This window comes from Elephantulus edwardii, unplaced genomic scaffold, assembly GCF_000299155.1.
Source record: "Elephantulus edwardii isolate Elephantulus edwardi_28Jun2011 unplaced genomic scaffold, EleEdw1.0 scaffold00092, whole genome shotgun sequence".
NCBI lineage: Eukaryota > Metazoa > Chordata > Mammalia > Macroscelidea > Macroscelididae > Elephantulus > Elephantulus edwardii.
Genome location: NW_006399842.1, coordinates 9854935 through 9868055, shown reverse-complemented (window position 1 = coordinate 9868055; position 13121 = coordinate 9854935).

Here is a 13121-nt window from a genome sequence, read left to right as displayed (position 1 = left end):
AACAACAACAACAACAACAACAACAACAACAACAACAACAATATAGGCTCAGTTACCATGTGACTCAGTTACTGTGATAATTTTAAGCATAATTATGGAGATAAATAAATTATGTTTCTATTATTAACATTTCACAATCTTATGGAACAGATAAGTAAATAGTTCCAATAAAGTGACATGTGAATAATGTCCTAAGTATATCTCTAGAGGTGAAAATACAGAGGAAGGCACTTAACCTGGTCCAGGAAATAGTGAAGAGTTCCTGACAGAGGTGTTTCTGAGCAGGGTTTTGAAGGAGGCATAAGAGTTATTGGGAAGAAACAAGAATGGAATGATCAAGGTATAAGGACTAGAAGTTATTTAGGGAACTTCCAAATAGTTCAGTAAAACTTGAGTCTATATTACGCAGCCAGTGGAAGAGTTTATTTGAGGAAAGCTCAGAGCTGCATGCTGGGAAATTCACTCTGGCAGTGTCTTGGACCATGGACTGGCAGTAGTGGTTTAAGGGCTGGGGCTCCATTTAGGGACTGGGCAAACATGAGTACCCATCTCTGTTGGCGTCAATAGGCACAAAGCCTGTGTGAAAATTGGTACATATGGCCAAGTCTTGGTTCACAAGCCACTTCTTTTCCATCAGCTAGATTGCACCTTAGAGGTTTTGACGAGTCGTCTGCAGGTCCCCGCAATGTTAGTCAGGCGTGGAAATTGAAAAAAAATCCCAAAGTTTGGTTTCTTGTGGCTGGAGCTGATTAAAACCACATCTGACAAAGTGTAAGGAGGAAAATACTCTGGGACTTGAAGGCAGCATGTCAGAAGGAACGTGAACGATTAGGTGCCTTCTTCTGTATTACGACATCCTTTGCTGATCCAGAAACTGACTTGCTGGAATTCTTTCTGATGCTGGGAATAGCAGAAACAATCATCATGAGTCAGGGGAAGCCCCCTCCCACTTCTGATGTGACAATTAAGCTCCTCATACCTTCACATGAAGCCACGTGTTTCTTCTCCCACAACTCCTAGGAGTATGGCAAAGTTTCACCTGGATTTGCTTCCAATAGACATGCAGTAAATCACTATGTGGAGAAAAAAAGAGGCTAGTTGATTGATTTATGAGAGGTTAAAGGAACTATGTAGTGCATAGTTGGACAAAGACTTAAGGAAAACAACATGAAAATTTGCTGGTTTGGAGAGTAACTCTGGGGAGATGTTGAGAAAGGTAGTGTAAATGATTACAGGCAGCATTGAAAGGAAAAAGAAGAACTAACAGGTATGACTATATGCAATGAGAAGTTTTCTATATGTTGATTCTCTTTTCCTCATAGTAATATTGTGAGTTAAATATTGGTGGCATAGAATGCAAAGTGCAGGGTTGAAAACAGAAAGACTGGAAGTTAGAATATTACAACTGTTCTGTGGGAGAAAGACAGCTATCTCCTGTAAGGCTGGAGAAATCTGAAAGAAAGTCACTATGTGACAGAATCAATTTTTGTAACAATAGGTTTTAGGTGGCCTAGTGGCAAAAAGCTATGCTGCGATCCTGAAGGCATGTGGTTTAAGGCTACCAGCTGCTCTGCAGAAGAATGGGTAATCTCCTCCTGTACGATTAACTGCCTCTGAAAACCCACCAGAGGGTTAATATGGTTCAGTTCTGAATGTAAGGTGCACAACAACAACAACAATTAGTTTTAGTTTGCTTCAAAGAGGAGAAGGAGCTCTGTTGGAATAGTGGACAAATAAGGTGAGCAGTTCAAACCCACCAGCTGCTCTGAGGGAGAGAGGTGCTGTCTGTTTCCATGAAGATTTACAATCTCGGAGACCCTTTGTTCTACTCTGCCCTATAGGATCTCGGGGAGTTGGAATACAATTCAATGGCAGTGGATTTTATGCAGAAGAAATGGACACTCAAAGAGTTAAATTATTTGTCAAAGCAAAACAAAGTAAAGCCAACCACAAATCCACAACACAAACCTGCACTTATTAAATGTGGCAATGTGCTTTGAATTCAAACCTGTTAGACTCCCAGCTACGTGCTCCTGAACTTCTCTCACAAACATGAAAACTGCATTTGGAGGATAGATGGGTGAGATTAGACATATAGTTTTGTACGTCTGCTTGTAATACTTTAATACTATTCTACTTAGAACGCCAGAATTTTTCTTTCTTACAATATGCTTCAGTCTAACAAAATAGAAATAAATCACCATCGGAAAATGAAGTCAACAGGAAAATAAAAGCATCCTGCCCAAAAATTCTTCACTCCCAAACAATGAACAGTAGAAAGTATCTATCAATGAACAATGAATCTTAGAAATTACTGATCTCAACTTGAGGTGGAATTGTGATACAAGATGGGTTGTTGTTGTGTACCATCAAGTAGGAACCAACTCATAGCTGACCCTCCAGCAGGTAACAGTTATTTGCACAGGAGAAGATTGCCTGTATTTCTGCCATGGAGCAGCTGGTGGATTTGAACAACATGCCTTTGAGTTTGCAGCCAGCTTCTTACCACAGAGCTCCCTACAGAATGGGTAGTGGAGGGGAAATATCATATGGTCTCAATTTTGAATCCTATTATCTTGTCTACTTTCAGTTTAGATGATCTTGTTTATGTTACATCCCTTTCTTTCTCTCTTTCTGTCCTGTCTCTGTGTGTGTGTATGTCTCTCTCCCTTTCAATCTCACTCCCTCTCAAAGTTGCCTCAGTTACTACTTTATCTATAAAATGCATATTCTTTCCTTTCTTATAAGTTTATCTTTAAAACTATACTAGATTGTTTCTGGGGACAAAAAAAGAAAGAAAAATAGAAATGCCTAGCACAAGGCTTAGCAAAAAAATGAATATTTAAATACAAGGTCTAGTGACTTAAATCATCTATAAAATTAAATGTCAGTTACTATTATGAGTATGACTATCATCACAATTTCCACTACGATTACTATTGCTGTTGCTTTCCAAATAATTTTACTCCAATAAAGAACTTTCCTTGATTACTTCTAATGAAAGTTGAATAGTGGAATGTCTAACTCTCTGTGATTCTCCCCTCCTCCAGACCCCCTTGGCTTTTTTCCACTAAAACAGAAGGAGACCGTCAGAGAGAAATACACACACATGCACACAACGGCTTGACAGCCAAAATGGTGGAATGCACTGCCAAAAATCCACAGCATTACACCAGGGGCAAACACGTGACTTTATTTTCCCCAAGACGGTGAAGTTGCGCTGTGACAGCAAAAATTGATCTTCTGTTTGTGGGAAATTATATACAGTTCCCTCTTGCCTCTGGTGGTGAAAATTCAAGTCCAAAGCTTTGCTTACAAATGTTGGCAAGTGTTTAGTACTTTCTATCTGTCGATTTCTTTCTCCTACAAGTATTTATTGAGTACCTATTACATGCTACATGTGGGTCCAGCCACAGAGACTGTAACATTGAAAAAAATCATACCTGCCCCTGCCTGCATGAAGCATCCAGTCTAGAGTAGGAGGGGAGGGAGAGAGAAATAAGAGTCAAATACATAAAGATAGTATAAACTCTAGATGAGGAAAAATAAGTAGGACCAAACCAAACAGCCTTTGGCATCTGAATGATCTGGGTTCCAACTTCAGTGTTGCCATTTACCCATAACCAAGTAGAGTACCCATAATCAAGCCTCTTTACAAATTATTTCAATCAAGGATCTAAAGTATAAATGTCTTGTGGAGCCAGGCAGGTAACTTAATTGAATCCTTGGTGCCAGGAAGGGACTGGAGGACACACAGTCCATAGAAGAGGAATAATTCCTGTTAATCAAATACAGGAAATGTTGACAGATGCACAGATGAAAAAACAACTATAAAAAAAATCTGGATTTTTAATATGAATCTCACCACTTCTCAATGCTGGCATCTGATTAAAATTCTTTTAAAATATGATGCAATCCAAACAAAACACCGCCACAGGTCAAGTTCAGCCCATGTACCACTAGTTTACAAGCTATGGTTTCTATGTATCTCAGCTGATTGTATGAACCCAAACATCAAGTACCAGAGCACTTGACTGCTTGCTCAGGCAGCCACTTTCACAATTCTCAACTTGCTCACACTATAAATCTCCTGTTGCTGCTGCCAAAATTATTGTCTCCTTAAGCTACATCCTTTGCACAAGGATACATGGTAGAGTGATCTTTAAGTACTTGTAACCTAGACTTCTGTCCCACCTTTGCTTATGACGTTTTGATAAATTGTCAGAGTTTTACTGAAGAATCATATCTTTGATGAGGCCTTTCTAAGTCCCTTCAGTTAAAAATTATAATTTTTTTGGGAGGTTTTATTTTTTCCATCCCTGTGCTCTTCAGAAGTATTTCTGCCTCTCTATTATAACCCTGGAGTTATTGGTCAGGCAAATAGTTTACTTTTTTAGGTGATTCAGCAAAGATTACATGTTTGAATCCATCTAACCTTTCTAAGGTGGAAAGAATTCATTTGCAATTCCTCTGGAAAAAGTTTGGTGATTGACTTCTAAACAACCAATCATGAAAAACCCTAGGGAATCGAGTTCTGCTCTGAAACACCCAAGGTCTCCATTAGTTTGAATAAACTAAATGCAACCTGATTATTAAAATCTCCTTCTTGTGCTAGATTTATCCCTGATTTGTCTTTCCCTAGGGGAAAAAAATGGCAGTCACTTGTGGGCAGAGCCAATATGATATTTAACTTAACATTCCTGTCAGGAAGAAGAGTTGCTTGTCTAAAGAAGATACTTAAATATTTGCTGAAGTGTCTTCCATTTTATGGTCTGATATAGTGTTGACACATAGGCGCGGATACACTGTTAACACAAAGGTGCTTAATAATTACTTAAAGGATATTTCCACCTAGAACTTAATATAACACATAGAGTATGGTAGACACTCAATACAAGTTTTTGATTCATTAATCAAAAAATGACTTAGGTAAACACATTTCTTATTAAATTTTCAGGGACCAACAACCTCAGTTCAAACACCAGTATAATTCTGAGAATATTTCCAGCAAAACATCTAGGAATTAAGCAATTCCTACTTTCACAATTCAGTGACAGTAAAAAACCCTAGGCTGTGCAACTTTTGTTGTTTTGTTTGATATGTACCATAGAGTCGGAATCAACCCATAGCTGACCCTCCCGTGGCTTTTCAGTGGCTCTTAATCAATCACATAGGAAGAGATTGCCCATTTTTCTACCACGGAGTGGCTGGCGGCCTCGAACTTCATGCTTTAGGGATTATAGTAAAGCTTCTTGCCACTAGGCCATCAGAACTCTTAGCTGCAACCATTATCACCGTCCTCTGTTAGCACGAGTCTTTTTATCTAACCTTTTGAATTATTGAACTCAATTCCAGGCAATGTCTTACTCTGAGTCAGAACCATACTTGGAGTGACTCATGTGAGACAATTAAGGTAAAGACTTATGGAAGGACTCACTCTCATGAGTTTACAATGACCCTGACACTGTCATGTGCCCTCCTTAGATAGCACCTCACCTGCCTCATCCTGATGTGAGCCATGTTGCTGTTGTTGTTAGGTGCCATTGAGCTTGATTCTAGCAACCTTCCAAACAACAGACCTAATCTTAATCTATGCGGGGAATTCCTTATTTTCTCTGACACCCTTGATCTCGTTGCCGCAGTCACTATGTCAATCTAACTCTTTGGGGGTCTTTCTCACTTTTTCTGATGCTCCATCTTTCCAAGGCTGATATTACTTCTTTTTTTTTAATAAGTTACATAACTTGTAGTATGTCTCATGGGAGAACATTTATGCATCATTGATAATACAGTGTTCCAAATATTGTACCATCTTTGAGATTAGCAAGAGAGAGAGAAAAAGGGAGATAGAAAAAAAGAGCAAAATACACATTAATAAATATAATGTAGCTTTATATCTAAATGCTTCTTAATAGAATGATCAAAAGCTTTCTTGTGTTCTAAAAGTGTCGTGGCTTTATTTCCCATATTCTTCTCAATATATAAATTTTAATATGTTTGAAGAAAATGACAAAGAATAGTCCCATAAGAGTTTGTTATAACAAAACTGGTCTGTGATTACTTCTTAAGTCATAGTCTCTCCTAGCAACATGTCCAAAGCAAGACAGATGAAGCTTCACCACCCCTCTTAAATAGAAGCACTCTGGTTGCACCTTTTCCAAGACATATCTGTTTGTGCTTTTGGAAATCCATGGGAAATTCTATACTCTTCTCTAGCACCACAACTCAAGGCATCAGTTCTTCCTCTGTCATCCTTATTCATTGTGATTGAGAAGACCATGGCCTGAATCAGACACATATTAGTTATCAAACTGTCATCAATGCTCTTCATCATTTTGGAGAAATCCTTGACAATAGCCTTACTCAAATCAAAACATCACCTGATCTTCTGATTGCTGATACCAAAAGTATTGCTTGAGGATCCAAGTAAGAAGAAATCATTAACAGTTTAAATTCTTTCTCCATTTATCATGATGTTGCCTATTGGCCCAGTGGAACCTTTGTTTTCTTGATGTTAAGATGTAGTCCATATTGAAAGCTATAATCTATGACCCTCTGTTGCAATTGTTTCAGGTCCTCTTCACTTTCAGCAAGCAAAGTGTGTTATCGGCATAACGCAGATTATTGATGGGTCTTCCACTGATCCTTATGTTACTTCCTTCATAGAGCCTGGTTTCACAATTTGCTCAATATACAGATTAAATACGTAAGGAGAAAGGCTACATCCTGATGCACACCCTTCCTGATTTTAAATCATGCAGTACTCCCTTGTTCCTTTTAGACATTGGTTTCTTGATCGAGCTATAGATTTCTCATGAGCACTACTAAGTGTTCTTAGGTTCCTATTCTTAATGCTAGCCAAGTTTACTGTGATTCACACAAGAAAGTCAACTGTATTTGCATAATTGATAAAACACAGATTCTGCTTTCAGCCAGGATCCATCTAACATCCACAATGATATTCCTGGTACCAGCCCTCTTCTAAACCCAGCTTGAAATCCTAGCAGTTCCCTATCTATGTACAGTTCTACTTGGCTTTTTATGATCTTCAGCAATATTTTTATTGCCTGTGATATTAATGAAATTGTTCAATAATTTCCACATTCTGTTTAGGAATGGGAACATACATGAATCTCTTCCAGGGGAGATACCTGATTGACTATAAAAGCAGGATCGGCCATCCATTTCTGATGTATTTGGCCTTCAAAACTCCTTTGAAAAGCAGCAGAAGATTGTCTGATATACCACCAGATGAAATTTTCAGGTTGAAAGGCAAAATACAATTGGGAAAGAGGTGCCTCTTCAAAGTAGAAACTGTCTTAATGGTATGAATATAGTAAAGCTTTTACCCAAAGAAGGACTTTTATGTGCAGATGTAGTACTATAGGTAGTAGACTCAAACTTGAGCTCATTGTTTTTGAGTTGTAATTACCAGTGAACACAAAGAGTTGGTCAGGCAGCTGTCCTCCAAATTTCCTGGCATAGATTGGTGAGCCTGTCCAGGGTTGCATCTGTTAGCTGAAATGTATCAATCAGTGTTCCATCAATTCCAGGGGCTTTCTTTTTTGTCAGTGTCTTCAACATCACTTAAACTTCCTCTGTTCCCATTGTTACTATGTCAGCTTTAGTTAGAAGTGTACTTCTAGCCTCAAGTACCATAGCTAACAACTTTTATTTCCCTTTCCTTTCATATGGTTTCTGCTTTGGAAAATTGGAAAGTATAGTAATATTATTATGTAACACTGAATTACATAGCTCATAGGTTACCCTCTTGTGGGTTCTCTGAGACTATCAATCACACAGTAAATTGCCTATTTTTGTTCCTGAGGATTCAAACCGCCTGTCTGGGTTGGTTGGTAGCACAACTTCTTATCACTAGGCCACCAGAACTCCCTAAACCAAAGTACTGTCTATTCTAAATCAATTTCTAGCTGGCCCTCTAGTAGGTTTTGAGAGGCAGCAAGTCACCCAAGAGGAGATTGTCCATTCTCCTCCCACAGAGAAGCTGGAGGGTTTGAACCATGTAACTTTGGGTTGGCAGTGCAACTCCTTATCACCAAACAATGAGAACTCCTTAAAAACCACTAGTAGTGTTCAGACAAAGCCAATTATGTAGTTGTGATGCAATTTAAAAGTACTTCTTCCTGACAGAGGTAACTAAATCTCCTCTCCCTGCCATCTAATCCCACCCCACCCAAGACGTTCTGCACATTCGTCCTAACCCACTGTATCAGAAAGAAAAGTACAGTGTTTGCTAGACCTTTCTGGCTATGATATATGATCATTTGTCATGTGAATAGACAAAAAAGAGGGAAAGAGGCCTCACATCATTTATGTTGACCATAAAATCCAGACAGTACTTGGGTCTTAGGGCCTGTAAGTACCTGTAGAAATGATTTAAAGGTTAACTCTAAAAATAACTTTAACTGAAAGATGATTAAATAGTTAATTCATTGGTGGAGATTATATGTAGATCCTACAGGTTCAATAACAACAAAAACAAACTATACTTAGCTTATCTTTAACTTGAACACATACTAAATATATTTTTTAAAATAGTTACGTAAATAAACAAACATAACTAGGAACATTTTTAAGTTAAAAACAGGTAGTTCTATAAAGATCAACACATCCAGAAATGTACCAATTTGCTCGCTTAACACATGCATTAGTATTTGAATTGTTCAAATAGTTCTTTCTTTCTTAGGATTGAAATCATTGTCTCAGCTAATGAACCTGCCACTTTCTAATAGGAAGTGTAGATTAAGAGAGTAATAGAGGTGATATTGATGTAAGAAGAGTAGCAAAGTCTGGAAAATATTTGTTCAATAAGGAAGATTGTGCCATATGAAGACTACCCTGGCCTACCAAGCAATCAGCTTTGAAAGCGAAGCCAGTTTTAAAATTCATTGACTTTCAAATGAGCACATTACAAAGACATGGCCTACACACGCACACACATGGGCGCAGCCCATGAAGAATCTCTGACTCCCAACCTTTCTTTAATATTTTCTAATGCTTTATGTTTCTGTACTATCTTCTGGTAGTTTTCTAAAATGTCCTTTCTGTGTTACCCATCCTTTCTTCAATTCTGTCTAAATGACTTGAAAACTGTGTACAGATATTTTAAATTTCAGAGTATAAACTCAACTTTTAATATGTTCTTTAGTTTTGTATGATGAAGCCAGGATAACTGGTAAAAATAGTGTCTCATATCTCAGAGAATCAGTTAAAGCATAAATTGTGTTGAGGATTCCAGTATGTTTAGATAAATGTTTATCTGATCAAAAAGCCAGTAAAAGGCAAGAGAGAGAAGGTGAATGGTGATTTTCAGAGCACAAGGGTTAAGCTTAGTGCTGTTCAAAATATTCAATAATGATTTAGAGGAGGAAATTCATATTTAACAGTTTATGAAACGGATAACAGGCAGTAAGATTATACACTAAAATTGTTGTTGTTGGGTGCCAAGGAGTACGATTCATAGCGATCCTAAGAACAACCATCCCGAAACCAGCCCTATCCTGTGCCATTCTCATCATCTCTGACACGCTAGACTCCATTGCTAAAGTCACAGTGTCAATCTATCCCATTTGAGGCCTTCTTTTCCTTCTCTGACCATCCATCTTTCCAAGCATGATGTCCTGTTCTAAGGAATAGCCTCACCTAGCTATGTGTCCAAAGTATGAAAGTTGAAGCTTCATCATCCTTGTCTCCAAGGAGCACCCAGGCTACACCCTTTCCAGGATATACCTGTTTGTTCTTTGGCAGTCCATGAGCTAGTCAGTATTATTCTCCAGCACCACAACTCAAAGGCATTGATTCTTCTTCTGCCATCCTTATTCATTTCCCAGGTCTCTGATGCATAGCACATTGCAATGACCATGGACTAAAGCAGGCACACCTTAATCTTCAAACGAACATCATTGCACTTCAGTATTTTGGAGAGGTCCCTGACAGCAGACTTGCCCAGCATAATGCATCTCCTAATTTCCTGTCTGCTGGTACCAAAGATGTTGGGACCCATATTTTTAATGATCAAGTTCAAACAATAAATAGAACAATAAGCATACGATGCTCCAGCCCTGTGAAATTTCTTGACATTTACTGAATTTGTTAATAGCTTGTTCCTTGTTGGCATTTTATACACACAGATGTTTTCATACAAATCTTTTACATGCTCCTTATTACCTGCTGTTAGTCCTTAAGATCTATGTTATAGCATCATTTCTTCTGTGTAGTCTTCCCTCACCACTGCCCAGACTGGAATAAATGTCTTTCTTCCTAGTGGTTTCTATGCTTTACCCCTTCAAGATGTCTATTACTTACACTCACTGATCATTTATATTTCTTTCACTATTAAGTTGCACCTGATACAGGCCATGGTCTTTGCAATTACTTGCTATACATCAGAGAGCTGGACTAGGGATGGTAGAAGAATTGATGCCTTTGAACTGTGGTGCTGGAGAAGAGTACTGAATATACCATGGACTGCTAGGAGAACAAACAAGTTCATCCTGACAAGGGTGAAGCCAGGCTGCTCCTTGTAGGCAAGGATTCTGAACTTTTGTCTGACATACTTTGGGCATGTTGAAAGGTGGGATCAGTCCTTGGAGAGAGACATCATGCTTGGGAGGGTGGAGGGGAAGCGCAAGAGAGGAAGACCTTCAATGAGATGGATTGGTTCAGTCACTGGGGTAATGGAGGTAGGCATATCAGAGAGAATAAGATTGGCAAGGGACAGAGCAGGACTTAGGGCTTGTACATAGGGTCGTTATGAGTCGTAGGCGACTCCACGGCACTTAACAACAACAACAACAATTCCATGAAACCACCAGGCTCTGGTGGCCTAGTGGTAAGGATCTGCACCAACGCCACAACATGCAGTTCAAACCTGCCAGCTGCTCTGGGGGAGGAAGATGGGCTGTCTCCTCCCCTGGGATTTACTGCCTCTGAAAGCCACTAGACGGTCAGCTCTACAGTACATAATAACATCCAGCGGTATTCTAAAGAGTTAGAATTATGGATTTTTAATAATGATTTAAAAGCAAATTAAAAAACTAAATGGTTGAATTAACTGTTCATTATATGCCAAGGACCATCATGGCATGCAGTAGGCTGCAAACTGAAAGGTAAGAGGTTTGAACCTATCAAACCTTGCCTTGCAAGAAAATGATGAGATAGTCTCCTCCTGTAAAGATTTACAGCCAAAAAGTCCCAATGGGGGATCTCCATGAGCTAGAATAAACATCATGGCAATGAGTTTCATTTGCATGAACAGGAACTCTACTACAGCTGGAGTTAAAACACTCTTTAGAAAACCAAAAAGGTCAGTGGTGCAAACCTAACTACTACTGCCCAAGAGAAGAGAATCTGTGAAAGCATGTGCTTCCTTCCATACAATTACAGCCTCAGAAACCTTCCGGGGCCAGCCTGCCTATAGGTGCCCTTTAGGTCTACTCAAAGACACTGAATTTGGCTTTTTTCTTTCTTTATGTTACAGAAATCTGTAATAAGAATTCACATCTATTTTAATTTTTACTACTAACTGGGGTGATGGGATTTGGTGTGTCAGAATTAGCGAGACTGGCTCAGGACAGGGAAGGGTTCAAAGCTGCTGTACATACGGGATCACTATGCATCACAGGTGACTCAACCAATAACATTCTATGACAGGTTTGAAAGAAGAAGTGGCATCCACTTCATAAACAACTTGCCTCTGGAGATTCTATGAACTGTGACAAATGTCCATAGTTGTAGAGGGGCTTCAGGCCTTTTGTGCATAGGGTTGCTATGAGCCGTGCTTGACTCAAAGGCAATCAACAACAACAACTCACACAAAGCTTACAAGGTTGGTCATTCTTATATTGATGTTGCAGATAAAAAGACCCAGACCAACTAAGAGTTGTTTCCCAAGATGATTCACTTAAGTGGCAAACTTAGGAACCAAATAATACATCCAAAATTGGTGTTATTAATTATAGAATATACATCTTTTTTTCTCTACCTATAGAGGACCGTCATGCTGGAGAAGGTGGAGGAGTGTCAAAAAAGAGAAAGACTTTCCACCACATGGGTAGATATGGTGACTGTGGCAATGGGCTTGAATGTGTCAGAGATTGTATGGATGGCACAGGATAAGACAGTGTTCAGCTCAGTTGTTTATAGGGTTGCTATGAGTTGTACTTGATGGCACCTAGCAACGACATATCCCCACTACTTCCAGAATAACCGTACCACACATATTTAGTGACTGTGATTAGGTAACCAGGTGTTAAAATAAAATGTTTCAAATGAGAATGGAAATAGGGGAAATAATGTTCTGATTATTAATGTTCTGATTACTTCTTACATAAAACTATCTCCGATTTTAAACAACAACCTTATTATGCCTCGCAATTTTGTGAGTCAGAAATACAAATGGGATGCAGCTGGCCACTTCTTCTATATATAGCACAACTCCTAATTTATCTGCTCTGGAGACCACCTCCTTGGGAAGTCTGGAAGGTGTTTGGGAACCTGTTTCTAAGTTTCAAGGTATCTCTAGGTTCTCTCTCTAGAAAGGTTGTCAGAAATCATGCATGACAGCTTATGACTCCAAAGGGCAAAGACAATCTCTTAAGACTAAACCTGGCACTGGTATAACATCACTTCTGCCTTACTCTGTTGGTCACAGTAATCAGAAGGCAGGCTTTAAGATTCCCACTCAACTGAATTACACTCACTGCCGTCCATTTGGAACTGACTCATAGCTGACCATTCATGGGTTTTCAGAAGTTGTAAGCTACATGAGAAGTGATTGCTCACCATTCTGCAGGGGAGACATTGGTGAATTTGAACTGCTCAAGAGGCATGGCCTTTGAATCAAAAGCACAACTCCCATCACACAATGCCACCACAGCTCTTAAGATTCCAAGAAAGGGGAACAGGCAGAGCATCTCAGTAATATGAATGCCAAATATTTGGGATCATGTTTATTTCACTATTCATAGTGTTTACTAAATTACAAAAGTGGCATTCAATGTTTAAAATATATATATTTTTTTAATTTGGGGTTCATATTGCTTCTCTCCCAAGTCATGTGCCTTAATATTTGCTCACACAGCATTTCTTATCTTTTGTTC